Source organism: Ornithodoros turicata, chromosome 6, assembly GCF_037126465.1.
Source record: "Ornithodoros turicata isolate Travis chromosome 6, ASM3712646v1, whole genome shotgun sequence".
NCBI classification, from domain to species: Eukaryota; Metazoa; Arthropoda; class Arachnida; order Ixodida; family Argasidae; genus Ornithodoros; species Ornithodoros turicata.
In genome coordinates, this window is record NC_088206.1 from 59394560 (window position 1) to 59411649 (window position 17090).

General features: G+C 45.8%; 1 protein-coding gene across 1 annotated transcript in view; it reads right to left on the bottom strand.

The window, feature by feature from the left end:
• LOC135396829 (homeobox protein prospero-like) overlaps positions 1–16374 on the bottom strand; it is a 101824-nt gene extending 85450 nt beyond the window's left edge. Inside the window, exon 1 of the mRNA XM_064628029.1 lies at positions 16210–16374. The gene's annotated coding sequence lies outside the window, so the exon portion shown is untranslated. The remainder of the gene's footprint in view (positions 1–16209) is intronic.
• Between the last annotated feature and the right edge of the window lie 716 nt (positions 16375–17090).

Genomic DNA, 17090 nt, shown 5'->3' on the forward strand with positions numbered 1-17090 from the left:
ATGAGCAACTATACGATTGAAGCGACGCTAATATGATATTAGCTTTACATTACAGAGTATTAGAATAGGTGATTTTGCATTCTGAAGGCGCGTTCGGCTGCCCAGAGGGCGCTCTCGCTCACTGCCATCAGTGCCACCTGTGGTGGAGAGGATAAGATATTACCAGCATTTATTTCAGTTATTTCGCAGTTCCCCGCAGTTATTTCATCGGGCGTTTTACATATTCACTGAAGTAGGTCGAACACAAGACAGAATTCAAGCGACGACGTGTGAAATCGCCAACGTCGTCATCTACGATTGTAGAATATACTGGAAAACTTTTCCTCCGCCCGCCACCAGGGAAGAATGCCGGCGAGAGTGTCGCCGTGCCTAGAGTCACTAAATAATAAGACTCTAGCCGTGCCAAACTCTAGCCGAACGAACCTATCCCGTTAACGGGGTATATCCGCACGAGCGACTTTATCGGGCAAGATATCGGCGGAGGAGAGCGAGAAGGAAAGCGTGGTCGACGAAGAAATCGCGGAAGAAAGTTTTGCAAGAGTATCCGGACGAACGCTGGAAGGAATATGAAGGTTTGTTAGAAAAACGTGAAGGAGGAGGCGCTGAAAGTGGGGTTGCCGTAGCAGACGAGCAGCTTAAGAAGGAATATGTTGTGGCGAGCAGACATCACACAGCGGGAATATGTACGCGCGAAAATGTGACGTAAGGCTAAACTGTTCACGTGCGCTCCAACTATCTCCGACGCTGCTCCGTTCGAAATCGCGTCTCTCTTATTTGAGACAAATATCGATATGGTTCCCTGCGAAGTTGGCCCAGGAGGCATGATCTGCTTTCCCCAGCGAGCAGCGTGTGTCGTGACTGCTCTGTAGAAACAGATATCGTGACAGCACCTTCATGAGTACGATACCGTGCTGGTAATTAATGCTGATGCTAATACATCACCAAATCCTATCGATAAAACTTCTCAAATCGAGAACCTTTCGAAATGCCATTACAGGTTTCCGACAACAGATCGCTTTTTATATCCGCACTTTATTATACGTTTTCTGCTCTTATCTCTTCGCTCAACATCCATCTTCTTTACTTCTATCTGTCTTCTGCTTCTTTCTGTCTTTCTTTTCTCTATAAATTCAGAAAGTTCGCAGCTCCTGTCTGTCTGAGGAGCACCAAAGTGGCCAGCCGTAATCTGTCGTCGAAAATGAAATACATAAACCGGCACGAGGGCATGCATACATATAGATATCACGTTTACTCATTTTCCCCACACAGAAAATCGCCGGGTGTAAAAAGAAAGAAAGAAAGAGAAAAAAAAAACTTCCCTGAGGCATTCCATCGCCATCGTCTTATCAGTCTTTCTCCCTTCACTACGCGAATTATCTCTCTTCCTTAACGAAGGAATAATCGAACCTAATGAAGAAGACATAATGCACACTCTCTCAGACAGCGCAACATAATAAAAAAAAAATGATAATCAAATAAAGAAAAACAGAAGAGAAATCAGAGGGGAAGTTCTTCCGAAATCCGTACAAGCGAAAGAAGAAGAAGAAGAAGAAGCAAAAAAGTCTGTCTTCCTGCGCTCTCATCAATTTTGGCGCATAAATATCGGACAACCTCGTAGGCCTTTTTATTCTCCTCTAATGCGAGCATCAGAGTGAAGTTTGGTGTAATTAGTACCGCCTTCTCTTTCCCCTTTTTTGTATTCTTCCGCGCCGCACCATGTATCTCTTCCAAGACCGAGGCATTAGTGTTACGTATATATCTATATTTAAAGGGGGGGATGTAACAACGCAAGAAAAGGATCTACGTCTAATATATGTAGAAGGGTGCTCGTTGGCGGCCCTGATTCGTTTGTGTCCGCCATCTTTGTTGAGGGCACGTTTTCCCTTTTCTTCCTTTTTTGGGGAGTCTTTGTTTATGCTGGACCTTTTGGCATACTCGTTAATTGCCAATCGGGTTTTTGAGCTCGTTAAACGCTCTTGCTTTCGTGCGTGTGAGAAGTAATGCGAGGCGTCATTTCAGGCCTACTGGGATTCGTGATGGGGTTAATGAGGGTATATGAGAGGGGACGCTAAATGAGGGTTTGAGTATCTAGAAGTTTTTTTAAAGCGGATTCGTAGTATAGACAGGAAGACGGTTCTTGTCTTTTGTCTTGTAAACCTGTTGCTTTATATGAAACTATGACTGTAGACGTAGTTTTGCGTGGGTTAGAAATCTTTGCGAATCGCTGTATATCTCACTGGCCTGTTGCTTGCAAATGAATTCCCTCTGATCAATATACAGTCAACCCTCGATTTATGAACCTTCGATTTATGAATTCCCTCGTTTTATGAGCACTAGCACGAGGAACCAAACTTTTTACATGCATTTTCCCCTCGTTTTATGAACCTCGATATTCGAATAATGAATGGAATTTCTGGGAACCAACTAGGAGTTGCCCAGCGTTTTTGCCCTCAATTTATGAACGGGTCGTTCCGAGGCCAACAAAAACCTCCAAAGGGATTATTCGTGGTCTTATGAATGACGCCTGAACAGACAAAACGTTTTCCAGGTATTGCACCCTCGGTTCTTAACCCCTCGAAATCCGAACAACAAACGGGTTTTTGCAGAAGTGTTCCTGACCTCAATTCATGAATAAGGTGTCAGCTGTCACCCTGAGACTAATAAACGTAGGTTAAAAACCCCAGAGGAAATCCGAGACCAGTTGAGTGCGAATGTGCTGACATCTCCTCTTTCCAAGATTGATACAGCAGAAGGCATGGTCGAAAGCAAAATTACACAATATATTGCATTATAAACACAATACCAACTCGGAAATACTGTTCCATTTGCTCGATAGTACTCACTTAACGGAATTTTCGATTTATGAATCCCTCGATTTATGAACGATTTTTCGGGGAACCGAGGGTGTTCATAAATCGAGGGTTGACTGTATATATATTTTAAATTCCGTGTTAACGCCGCGAAGCAGCTGTGGCTACGAGCGGCGTACAGTGGACAGATCGAGAGGGGACAGCAGGAAAGAGTAGGGGACAGGGGGTTAGTATGCGTCCTGGGCCGACTTCAGGGGGGAACACAGCCGGTGCGGGGATTCTCCGATCAATAATTTTTTTGATATCCGAACTCGATAAAAGTGGTCTCTGCGCTTCACACCACAACACGATGAAGGCCAACCATACCTCCATCATTCCACGTTTGTGCAAAGCACAGGGCGTGTGCCTTTTTGTGACAATTAACGCAACTGCGTAAGTGTCACAAAAAGGCGTCCAACTCCCGTTTCCAACAAACCAAGGGAGAGGACGATGTTATTCGGGATGATGGTGGGATAGGGGCGTGCTATGCAGTGAAGTTGTGTTTTAAAAGTGTAGAGTGGAAGTTGTTGGTTTCGCCTAACATCTCTAAGGTATCAAAAAATAAAAATAAAAAATAGCACGAAAGTACACCTCATGTGAGAACCCTGCACAGATTAGAAAAAAAAAAAAAGTGAAATGTCTGTTATACTGTAGAGTCTAGACCCATTTCCTGCAAAACATACTGCCTTCAAGCTTTCTGTCGCCCGCTGGTCAACATCTGCCACTTCCCACACATGATCTGCGTCAGCCCACGCATCCTCAGCCTCCCACACGTAAGAAAAGAAAAGAACGAAAAAAAAAACAGCTTAAGTCATCTTCACCGTCGTCGTCAATACGCAAAGCGGCGATAGAATATGAAAGCGAAGTGAAAAGATTCGCCCGTCCACTATAACAGTGAACAGCTGACAAGAATCGGCGGCCCGTTACGGAATATGTTACCTCAACTGCACACACAAAGGAGAACGTAACGCCGATTCACGAAACGTCGGGCGCCTTGCGATCAAACACGCGTGCGTCCTCCTTCATAAAGCGAAAGTACCCGCGCCGAAGGTACCGTTACGCTCAAAGAGGGGCGACTTTTCTCTACTCTACTTTCTTTATTTCACTTTGTTTCTTCTACTTTCCCCTCGCCGTGCCACGTGCTCTTACGCACCCCCCTCTCCACAGCCCATGACAACCACCACCGACGCTGGGGGGAGGGGGGGGAGAATCAACACATGGGGGATACGCGAGATGATATCTGCTTCTCCGCGACCACCTGGCCCTGCTGTATTAAGAGGGGGGAGGGTGTGTACCCCTCCCCCCACCTCGAAGTCAAAGAAGACACGGGGAAGGGGGCGCAGACGGGGGGGGGGGGGGGGGAGAGCAGCTGCCCGGTCTGGGCAGACGCGTATAGTATTATAACGGTTCCTTGCTTGGTCTCTTTCTTTCTTTTTTCTTTTTTTTCTTTGACGATGAGAAAAGGGAGAGTTGGAAAGGGAAGTATGAAAGCCACGTGGCATTCGCGTGGATAGGGAGAGAGATTAATGCTTAGCTCTATCCGTTTTCTCTGTTGAGGCCTGGTGGTGGGACACCTTGTGAGGGAGTCTGTGTGTGAGTGTGCCGCGTTTGGGACGTTTGCTGCTGCTGACTTAGATGGGAGAGGGGAGTCTGGGGAACGCATGCGGTTGTGATTGCTTTTGATGTTTTGGGTTCGTGGTCTTCTCTGAACGTTCTGAGGTGTCGAGGAAGCTGCAAAGTGATGTTCGGCGATTCTTGCAGAATTTTTCGGATAATAAACTGCAAAGAGCTTGTAGGTCCTCTGCCATTTTATTCGCGTTGCAGTCATATTACGTTCGGATGGTGAAACCACAATAACAAGTTCTTCGGAACTTTTACTTAAAAAAAAAGAAAAAATTACGTAATACGATAAAATATTAGGTATCTATAAGATATTGGGCAAAAAAGTGTAGAAACAAATTATTTTGCTCCTCTCAATATTCGAAGGATTAGTGTGTTGGCATGCACGAATAGATGGAGGGAAGCTGGTGGACGAAATCCATTGCAAAGATGAATGTTCGCTCAAGCTCAGGCTTCTTCAAAGGGCTCGAATATACGTATACCCAGTGTCAATATAGCTAAATATAGCTAGTGTAAGAGCAGCAAGCCTAATCCTATGGCGGATCACTCTAAACCCAAATTAGAGAGAGAGAGAGAGAGAGAGAGAGATCACTGACACCAGTCCCAAACACGAATCCAAAGCAGGTCGCTCGTTTGTTACTACAGCAGACGACAAACAAGCCTCAATATTTCGTCTGTTGCGAAAACAGGATCCAAACGACGCCGACTTATTCCAGGAACCCGCCAGCATTCAACGATGACGTCACATCACGAAAGGAGGGGGGAAAAGAACAAAAAGGAAAAAAGAAGGGACTCTGATGGGGCAGAAGAGAGGCAGAAAAGGAAGTCCCTCTAATGTGAACGAAAGGATTCCCGCTGGGAAAACAGCCAGTAAGACATGCAACAATGGGCCGTCCCACACACGCACTCCCACTGAAGACCCCTAGATGCCCCCCTATAGTAGACGATGGCAATATCTACCCCCGCGGATGTCTCGCCCGGTGTTCATGAAGGAAAGGTTTTCTTTCTCTCGGCTCACGCTGAGGGAGGTAGTGGGGGGAGGCTTTTGATGCGGATGCGTTGTTTCATAGTCGGACCGGGTGGTGGCATTGTGTCGCGCTGGCAAGAAGGGAAGGGAGCGAAAAGTAGGCTAAATCGGCTGCGAAATGTTTGATCCGTCGCCCTTCGTTTTTGGGAAAGGAAGGATTGTCGACGTCAGGGAGCTTTATTCGATCGGAAGGTGTGTCCGCGATAAATGTTCCGAAAATATTGGCACTCAATGGCGTATGGATATTAGTATGGATGATTGATTAGACTTGATTAACGGGAAACGATGGCGCACCTTGCTGAGTACAGTGCCCACGTTCGACCGAAACATTTTCTGGGAAAACCTGGGAGAGCACCGAAGTGCATAGGAGTCTAGCGCGGCATCGTATCCATGTTTACCTGCATGGAAGGAACAACAACAACAAATAAATCATGACTATGGCCTGAGGTGATTCACCGCTTGAGAACAGTACACTACCCCATTACATGCGAAACATGAGATGTAAAATATGAAAATGAAGTTATGTGCATGGAAGGAACTTTGCGAATAAAAGCAAGATCCTTCGCGTTCAGCATGTATTCACACGAGCGACATCCTCACTCTATATATATACACTGGCTATATATATACTTCACTGGCTTTGCACTGGGCTTTCAGTGAGTGAGTTATCTCACCCTGACGGGAGGAATCACGTGTTACGTGGCCTTCTGACGCCATCCACTCAAACGTTGCCTGCCTGCGTACTGCTGATGAGGTCCAAGAAGGCCGAAACAGCTGTCCAGTACTGGCATGGCGATGTTTGAGTTACAGACATATGCTATACGTGCAGCCAAAGAGCTCCGGCTATTTTTTTCATTTTATACTTCACTGGCTTTGCACTGGGCTTTCAGTGAGTGAGTTATCTCACCCTGACGGGAGGAATCACGTGTTACGTGGCCTTCTGACGCCATCCACTCAAACGTTGCCTGCCTGCGTACTGCTGATGAGGTCCAAGAAGGCCGAAACAGCTGTCCAGTACTGGCATGGCGATGTTTGAGTTACAGACATATGCTATACGTGCAGCCAAAGAGCTCCGGCTATTTTTTTCATTTTATACTTCACTGGCTTTGCACTGGGCTTTCAGTGAGTGAGTTATCTCACCCTGACGGGAGGAATCACGTGTTACGTGGCCTTCTGACGCCATCCACTCAAACGTTGCCTGCCTGCGTACTGCTGATGAGGTCCAAGAAGGCCGAAACAGCTGTCCAGTACTGGCATGGCGATGTTTGAGTTACAGACATATGCTATACGTGCAGCCAAAGAGCTCCGGCTATTTTTTTCATTTTATACTTCACTGGCTTTGCACTGGGCTTTCAGTGAGTGAGTTATCTCACCCTGACGGGAGGAATCACGTGTTACGTGGCCTTCTGACGCCATCCACTCAAACGTTGCCTGCCTGCGTACTGCTGATGAGGTCCAAGAAGGCCGAAACAGCTGTCCAGTACTGGCATGGCGATGTTTGAGTTACAGACATATGCTATACGTGCAGCCAAAGAGCTCCGGTTTTTTTTTTCATTTTATACTTCACTGGCTTTGCACTGGGCTTTCAGTGAGTGAGTTATCTCACCCTGACGGGAGGAATCACGTGTTACGTGGCCTTCTGACGCCATCCACTCAAACGTTGCCTGCCTGCGTACTGCTGATGAGGTCCAAGAAGGCCGAAACAGCTGTCCAGTACTGGCATGGCGATGTTTGAGTTACAGACATATGCTATACGTGCAGCCAAAGAGCTCCGGCTATTTTTTTCATTTTATACTTCACTGGCTTTGCACTGGGCTTTCAGTGAGTGAGTTATCTCACCCTGACGGGAGGAATCACGTGTTACGTGGCCTTCTGACGCCATCCACTCAAACGTTGCCTGCCTGCGTACTGCTGATGAGGTCCAAGAAGGCCGAAACAGCTGTCCAGTACTGGCATGGCGATGTTTGAGTTACAGACATATGCTATACGTGCAGCCAAAGAGCTCCGGCTATTTTTTTCATTTTATACTTCACTGGCTTTGCACTGGGCTTTCAGTGAGTGAGTTATCTCACCCTGACGGGAGGAATCACGTGTTACGTGGCCTTCTGACGCCATCCACTCAAACGTTGCCTGCCTGCGTACTGCTGATGAGGTCCAAGAAGGCCGAAACAGCTGTCCAGTACTGGCATGGCGATGTTTGAGTTACAGACATATGCTATACGTGCAGCCAAAGAGCTCCGGCTATTTTTTTCATTTTATACTTCACTGGCTTTGCACTGGGCTTTCAGTGAGTGAGTTATCTCACCCTGACGGGAGGAATCACGTGTTACGTGGCCTTCTGACGCCATCCACTCAAACGTTGCCTGCCTGCGTACTGCTGATGAGGTCCAAGAAGGCCGAAACAGCTGTCCAGTACTGGCATGGCGATGTTTGAGTTACAGACATATGCTATACGTGCAGCCAAAGAGCTCCGGCTATTTTTTTCATTTTATACTTCACTGGCTTTGCACTGGGCTTTCAGTGAGTGAGTTATCTCACCCTGACGGGAGGAATCACGTGTTACGTGGCCTTCTGACGCCATCCACTCAAACGTTGCCTGCCTGCGTACTGCTGATGAGGTCCAAGAAGGCCGAAACAGCTGTCCAGTACTGGCATGGCGATGTTTGAGTTACAGACATATGCTATACGTGCAGCCAAAGAGCTCCGGCTTTTTTTTTCATTTTATACTTCACTGGCTTTGCACTGGGCTTTCAGTGAGTGAGTTATCTCACCCTGACGGGAGGAATCACGTGTTACGTGGCCTTCTGACGCCATCCACTCAAACGTTGCCTGCCTGCGTACTGCTGATGAGGTCCAAGAAGGCCGAAACAGCTGTCCAGTACTGGCATGGCGATGTTTGAGTTACAGACATATGCTATACGTGCAGCCAAAGAGCTCCGGCTATTTTTTTCATTTTATACTTCACTGGCTTTGCACTGGGCTTTCAGTGAGTGAGTTATCTCACCCTGACGGGAGGAATCACGTGTTACGTGGCCTTCTGACGCCATCCACTCAAACGTTGCCTGCCTGCGTACTGCTGATGAGGTCCAAGAAGGCCGAAACAGCTGTCCAGTACTGGCATGGCGATGTTTGAGTTACAGACATATGCTATACGTGCAGCCAAAGAGCTCCGGCTATTTTTTTCATTTTATACTTCACTGGCTTTGCACTGGGCTTTCAGTGAGTGAGTTATCTCACCCTGACGGGAGGAATCACGTGTTACGTGGCCTTCTGACGCCATCCACTCAAACGTTGCCTGCCTGCGTACTGCTGATGAGGTCCAAGAAGGCCGAAACAGCTGTCCAGTACTGGCATGGCGATGTTTGAGTTACAGATATATACACTGTATATATACTCTCTCTATATATACACTGTATATTCTAGTTGCGCCGGGTGTTATATCGAGCATTCGCACGGCGACGGCATATCGAGAGCGCAGTGTTCCGCACTTAGCAGACGACACAGTCTGCGTGTTTGCCTGTCGTCTGCTACGAAATAATCCCCATGGTTAGTAGCGCACGAAAAAGACATGGCGTTAGGTGATACGTGGCAGCAGAAAGCTTATCTCTATCTTCCCCTGGAATATTATAGAGAATGTCGCTCGAGTGAATATGTACACGGATACTTCACGTTGTCCGTGTTTTTACACAGTTTTACTGCAGTCGCTTAATATTTTCCTTCACATATTTCGTCGTCTGCTTTCGTTTCCCGCACACAAGCATGCATCACCGGTAACTGCAACAGGCTGCTGACACTTCTACTACAATGCGATCACGTGACCGGTAATGCACCACCTGCGATGCCAACCAAAGTCCTGCGATAGTGTCAACTTTCGCCGCACCCATATTCCGCGCACTTTATTGCGGTCATAACGCGCAGACTTCAGTGAAACTGCGACACGTAAACGCCAGCGTCGATTTTGGAACAAGAGTTCAAAGACCAGGGTGTACGGCCTACCTACCGCAAAGGAGCGAGAAACAAACAAACAAACAAACTCTAAAAAATGTGGAGCCCGCTCTAGTTTTCAGTCTCAACTCGCACAGCGCTCTCTGGGGGCAGCTTATGACGTCATACGCTGCACAGGTCGATAGCATCTGGTAAAGCTCATCTGTTTCCTGACCCTCACTCCCTTTTCCCTCCGTGTGTCCCGTATAAATGCCCGTCTATAAGTCGACAAAATAAAAGGTAAGCGGGTGGTGACTTAAGATGTACATATAAAGATTTAAAAAAGTAAAGCAAAACGAAGAAACGGAATAGCGCCCGCATATGCTACGGGCATATTAGAACGAGGCAGGTGCAGGAAATATCCACGCGTTTGCACTGGGGCGACAGACTATAGACGAAGATGGTTTGTCCATTTCTGTATTGCGAGAACACCGCACTCAGTGTCTTCGTTTCTCTTGTTGTGTGTGTTTACTATGCGAAACTTGGGTGATCCAGATACAGTCAAGAGTGGAATTCCGACGATGAAAAAGGTCAAACGTGCGGCGACTGTCAGTTTGTAAAGACATGAATCGTGAACTATCACTCTTAAAACATGACTTTTGGTCATGTGCAAGGAGAGGCGTGCAATCACCTATATATACCGGGTGTTTCAGTTAAATCCCCGGGCTAAATAATTCGCGAACGGGTGCACCAATCCACGAGCTTTCCCTTTTACAAGTACCTGTCCGATACCACCTACAAGCTGCACACCGTGTGAATTAGTGGGAGGCGCTCATTAGTAAAATAAAAATGCAAATGAGTTTCGTAAAAAAGCGTAACTTCTAAAGCAGGGCGCTATCGGCATTAAAATGGGTACTACCACTTTTGGGACCTTCAGTGGACACCTTTTAGAGAAAAATCTGCCACCGAAGCGCGTCATTTGTTGCAGTAATTAATTGGTTTCGGTTTACGTATTTTTGTCGCGGCTTGTCGCTGCGAAGCGCAAAAGGACGCTCTTTCACTCCCTTATCCATCAATGAATTACGTCCTTACACCAATGAATTACACCAATGAAATACGCCCTTTTGCGCTTCGCCGCGACCAGCCGCGAAAAAAATACGCAAACAGAAACCAATTAATTACTGCAACAAATGACCCGCTTCGGTGGCAGATTTTTCTCTAAAAGGTGTCCACTGAAGGTCCCAAAAGGGGTAGTACCCATTTTAATGCTGACAGCGCCCTGCTTTAGAAGTTACGCTTTTTTACGAAACTCATTCGCATTTTTATTTTACTAATGAGCGCCTCCCACTAATTCACACGGTGTGCAGCTTGTAGGTGGTATTGGAAAGATACTTGTAAAAAAGGAAGCTCGTGGATTGGTGCACCCGTTCGCGAATTATTTAGCCCGGGGATTTAACTGAAACACCCTGTATATAACACCGCTCTGTGAATGGCAATTCGAAAACATACCGAAGAACGCCCATATGTCTTCGCAGTCCCTCCCAAGTATACTCCAGAGGGGTGACGTTTTTATTTTTACCTTCCCATTTTTCTTTTTCATTTCTTTGGGGTTCATTCATGTAGGGGTGTCTATTTCTTCTCCTTTCGTTTTTTTTTTTTTACTTCAAGCTCAACTCAAACTCTTCGCTGTCCCATCGTTATATATATACAGACAAAGTGCATGCGTGTGAACTCCGAAGGGACGTATCCAGAGGTGATGGTGCTGTGATAAAGAAAAAAAATGGGGATCCAGTTGTTTCCAGGGGGCGGGGGGGGGGGAGGAGTGTTCATGCAACAATGAATTAGTGGTCGCAACTTTGCGGTAAGGTTGTACATGACAGGACATTCCCGAAGGTGCCACAAAACAACGAGCTGGTTCGTGTCATATATGACGGCAAGTACAGAGTCTAGGACTTGGAAACTATACAGGGTCGGCTCACGACACCTAGAGCATAATATTCAAGCTAAACTGAATCGAAATAAAAGCAGTTATTTCGAAGAAGCTGTCGTCTCAGCAAACAAACACATGGCATGTGCCTTGGCGAAAGCGTTGAAATCAGTGCACCGCTAATAATTTCAGTAAACTACCCCATCAGTTCATATGAAAGGAACTTGTCGCTTGTGACCGAGCCCGAAACCACCAGAAACTGCCCCTCAACGATCAACCGCGCAGAGCGCCACCACGCGGGCTCGCACGTCGCGAAACGCTCGGCACATTGCCGTACGGCCATCACACAACAATGTGCAGCAGAGCATGCATACATAAGGTCACTGCGCATCATCAGTGGGTATTTCTCATGTGGAGGGAGAAAAATTAAATTAGCTCTCCTATAGTGACACTGACGCGAATTTATTCAGAGTTAGAAAGCTATCGACGTATATCGTCGGAGCTCCGGCGTCACTTTCCGGAGTTGTTAAGCGCAAGCAAGGATAGTTGAAAATTTCAACTATTATTATCCGTACATAAACCGTACATAAACATTAGATTACCCGGACACAAACTGCATATATCAAATTGAAATGCAGTTTATGTCGGGGGAATCTGTAATGTATTATTTAGTTTGTATGATTTCCTTCGCGCCTTCGCGCATATATGGATATCTATTTTTTACTGATTAAAAAAAAAAGTTGTTGGCTATGTTTTAGCAACCCTTCAAAGATGTTGCCTTTATTAAGGTATCTCACCAACGTGACGCCTGCTAAAGCTGACGTCATTTCCAAACCGAAACTAAACGTGCAATGTCGTTTGCTTTTCGTGTTCATCTCGAAAATGACGGGGCTTTGATCTATAGAATTTTTGCATATATAGCAACCGCACATCAAAAATAGGTATACCCTTCAGCCTTAATCTCACGAGTTTATTGGCACTCTCGGATTATTTCATAAGAGTGTCTCTCTGACAAACACTTCGAAAATTATAAAGTCTTTCCCTAACAAAAAAGAAAAAAAAAGTGATAGGTGCCATGTATGCTACGAATGGAAGCATTCAATGGGGAAACAATAATGCATTTCGAGACGGTAACATAATCTCTAAAACATGTACGTAGTTCGACGCTTTCTGTCACAAACTACCCCAATTGACAAGTCTCGCATATTAAACGGTATACCGGCAAAATAATGCGCTCTTGCTCGCGCTCAACGGCAACCTCGTTGTCATGTGTTTCCCATGCTGCATGACGAATTGACCCGAAGAATCCCAACATGGCGGTTGATCCTATACACTAAACGCGAGAGTGTTCACTATAATGTGCATGTTCAACGTCGTCGTTATCTTTCCTTCCAGTTATCACAGCAAAAGGTAGGGACAGACGGCGACGACTACATATTGCACGTTTTCGCTAGTTTAGATTAATACGTTAGCGACCCTCCTGCTCTTAATTCGCCGCTTTACTTGGTCTTCAGTAAATAAAAAAAAAGAAAAAGGAAAGAGGTTTCACGAGGTATTTTGCGAAGGGAAGTTGGGCTACACTTTTTGGTGACTCGTCTAAGAAGTACAATGTCTAAGCGCTCTGCGACAGCAGTGTGACGCGGCTCTTCCCCAACGACACCGAATATCCTCTAGATGTACGAATAATGTCCTAACGGACTCGTATACGTCCGATGGATATCTGAGGGATATCCATCGGACGAATCCGTTAGGACATTATTTTTACATCCAGAGGATATTTGGTGTTGTTGGGGTTGTGGCTCCCATAGGACCAACACTTCGGACCAGTTGACATGATGATGACAAAGTACTATCCTGATTTGATCCTGAGCGTTGCTTACACGAAGATGTGGAGCGGGTACGTGTTTTTTTTTTTTTTTTTTTGAGCATATATGTATTTTGCTTGCTGGGCTTGAGATTGAGTTCGGCACTCGGACATAATCTGGAAGGGGGTCAGCACTATAAGTGCAATTTCTCAACACGGTTTCTCACGATCTCACTGCTTCAAGGTCATCGCTTGATTTCCGTCTACATTAGAAGCTGGCCCAATGCAGAGTTGGGCCGAACTCTCCACATTTTTTTTTTTTTTTCGAGCCGACCAGCCAACATACTTTATAGGGTGTCCCGCTGCTCCCCCCCCTCCCCACAAAAGAAAAAAATAAAAAATAAAAAAAGAAGAAGAAAGGAAAGGTAAAGAAGAAAAGGAATACCCACTTGTTCAAACATCATTTACCGCTCGTTAGTGCAACGCATTTTATGAATTTTTCAGTCAGCTATGTAAACAGCTAAGAGCACAGAGAGTCGGCGAGTTGTCTTGGACGTCTTTAGCGTTTCTTAGTTTGCTGCATACATATTAAGCGGCGCGTAAGCTGGTATTCTAAATATTTCCGTTTGAAACCAAGCTGCACTTTACGCTGCTGACCCCATAATGGCTGAGACATACACACAAACACAAAAAAAGAACAATAAAAATTATAAGCGACATTTAAGAGCCATTTACGCTGGAGAATCTCTATAGATAAATTTCAATTGATATCACAAATTACGTGGCATGCGGCCCCGATTTGTCTTACCCGGATTCACTGCGAAATCTCGCTGTGAAAGCTGGTGTCCTTCGCAATATAATAATAACAATAACAAGTTCCGTTCGTCCGTTCGTCATAATACCATAACGATAATAATTACAAAAAGTGGATTGATCATTTGACCACTATATGGTACAAGTTATAATGCATGCCCGACATGACCGTCGGTGCTTTGAAGACCTGCAGTGTATTGGACAGCGAGATGAAAGACTTGAGTTAAGAACTTAGTCTATACATATGTGTGCAAGCTCCGCGTGATACTTTCCTCTTTGTCTTTTTTTTTTCTTCTTGCTATTAAACATATACACCCCCCCCCCCCCCTCCGTGATACGTGTTTTGAAACTTGTAATCACACATTAGAATGCATAGAAAAGGGGGGATATGTATACCTGCTATATGCTCGGAGGCAAACTTGTACGTATTTTAAGTATTGTACTTAAAATACGTTTCTCAGTATTTAGTAGCTTACTAGATACTTCTTCCGATGGGGTAGCATTCTGCTCAATGAGCGGAAGTCATCCCCATATCATCGTCATCATGTATCTTTCTCTCTCTCTCTCTTCCGATGAGTACTTTGCGCTCTATCTAAAATATTTTTTTCGGTATTTTCTACTCAGTACTTTAATTACTTTATCAACCGTCTTTGGCACTGATGCTGCCAGGTTCCCGCAGCTTTTAGCAGTTTTTGTTCGTTTGTTTTCCCACTCTCGTAAATTTCTTGTCCATTTTGTCTTCGAGTGATATAAGGATACCGTCCGGTAGCGTTGATCTAGGTAGGAGGCCGCATACATTCTCAGGTCGCACCGCGAAGCCCACCAAGCACCCGCCTTTGACTGCTTAGCGATATCTCGAGACCGTATTTCGAACGGATTTCGCAGACGAAAGCAACACTTTAGTGCAATCCGAACTGTGCTTAGCAGGGAAGAAAATTCCGCCGACTGGAAAAATTCGAAAAGTATCTGAAATATATCTTAACTATTTTTTTAAGTATTTGGTACTCTGTTTTGAATACTTTTGTTTAGAAGTATTTTCAGCTGTATTTTAATTACAATCAGCTCTCAGTATTTGGTATCTTACTTTGAATACTTTTGTGCGGTATTTTGTACATGTCTGCTGGGAGGGAGTGTCTCACAGCATGGTTGCACACAGCATTGGTGCATGCATACATAGTAGTGCCCACTTGAGTTAGCCATCTTTCGAAAATGCAACTATGTACGTGGATGTACCCTTGGAAAAAAAACATGCATGGACAATACAAGGAAGATGAAATATTCAAGACCGCCCCCTCCTTTATGTCTGTTTTTACTGAAAGACTGAGTTCTTACAAAAGCACTGCTGGCAGAACATTCTCCTTGAACGTTGAGTATCGCCCCTGGCGATTGAAACTCCCTTAATCACCATCATAAAATACAGTTGTTGTTTCTTGAGTGTTGCGAAGAACTTGTTTCTCGCACCTTATCTTACTTCTTGATTAATGTGTAATATTCTGTCACGTTCGATTCGATAGTTTAGAGGCTCTTCGGATGGTAGATCCTTTTGTATTTGTTCTTCGAATGTCCAATCAGTGTGCCGGAAGGTTTCTGCAGATTTGCTCGGCTTTGCAGAAGGCTGCTTCGGAATGCCCATACTCTTTTTTTGGAGATGGTTTACGGATAATTAATAATAATATATTAAAAAAAAAACAGAGAGCAAAAGAAAGGAATGTGCAGGTTGAATCACGAGAAAGACATTGTGAAAGAAAGTCTCATCAAAATTGAAATCAGAAAAAAAAAAGAAAAAACACCAAAGCTATAGTGCACTTCACGAGAAGCGACATATGCGAACTACCTCAAGGAGTTTTTACGTTCGTGTCAGACTCACTGTATCTGAGACGGTGTAACAGTATGTAAAACAGTGACAACAACCATGAGTTAAAAAATAATACAGTACAGTGTGAACATGACAGGTGTCGTCGCCTTGCATGTATGTCAGTGAGAGCAGTTCACGTTGAAACGTCATAAACGGAGAGATAAAACAACACAAGACGATCAATCCAAGAACAAACAAAAATACAACGTCAGAGCAGACACCCTTGAGCGGAGACACACAAATGAAAACCACAGATCGTGCAGGCATTCAACCCATCCATCAAAGCCGGGCATTTAAAAACGAGGAAAGAACGCACCGCATTCACGCAGCTGGTGCTGCATGTCCGTACGACAGACACGACAGGACAAAACATCTGACACACTGACTCACCAAGATGAGACGACCCGCCTTGCGAAGACGTCGACAAGGCGACGAACACTGAACAACACGAACACCTTGATGCGCACGCAGTGAAGAAGTGGCGAACGTGAAGGGAGATGCGGTGTCCGCACGCGGCGAGGCAGCGACTGAGAAGCAGCGGGACTTGTGAGGAAGCGAAGTGCGCCGCCGAGAAGGCGAGGAGAGGAGCCCGCTTGGAAGGGAGGTGAGGGAGGGCGTCAAGACTGAGAGCCCGCCTCCGACGCTGCCGCCGCCTCCTCCCGACCACGCCGCCGCCGCCGTGCTACGCTGCTCGCGCGGAGCACAAGACGGCTAAGACGCCCTCTGGCTGCGCGCAGGACGGAGTTTACGGAAAAGGTTGCGGGGGTTGTGGGCGACTCAGAGATAGAACGGAAGAGGAAAAGGAAAGGATGAGGAAAGCGACACAGAAGGTAATGTGATGTCTTGGATGCAGCAAAGAGATGGAGGAAGGGTGCAGGCGACGGTTACGGCGAAGGTGATGGAGAAATATATGATGAGGCGCACAGTGGAGAAGCTTGACCCCACGTTCTCCAACGGTTGCTTCAGCTGAACGGAGAAGGCTAAGCGCCAGAGGAGAGCACTCTCAAGTGTAGGGACAGTTTTCTGTTCCTTTTTTTTAGGAACTCGGAACAATTCCCTGTCTCAAATTCACAGGGAATCACAAGCGCCACCAATCACCGCACGATGTTGGAAGCTATGATACACGATAAAAGGGATATAGGACACCTGTAGGTGTATGACCTTGCAACGTCGAAACGAAACGCTGTATTTTTAGGGCTGCCCTCCTCTGCACTTTCACGCGCATATATGATTCCCCCCCCCCCCACCCCTTACCGGCGACGTTCCCACCT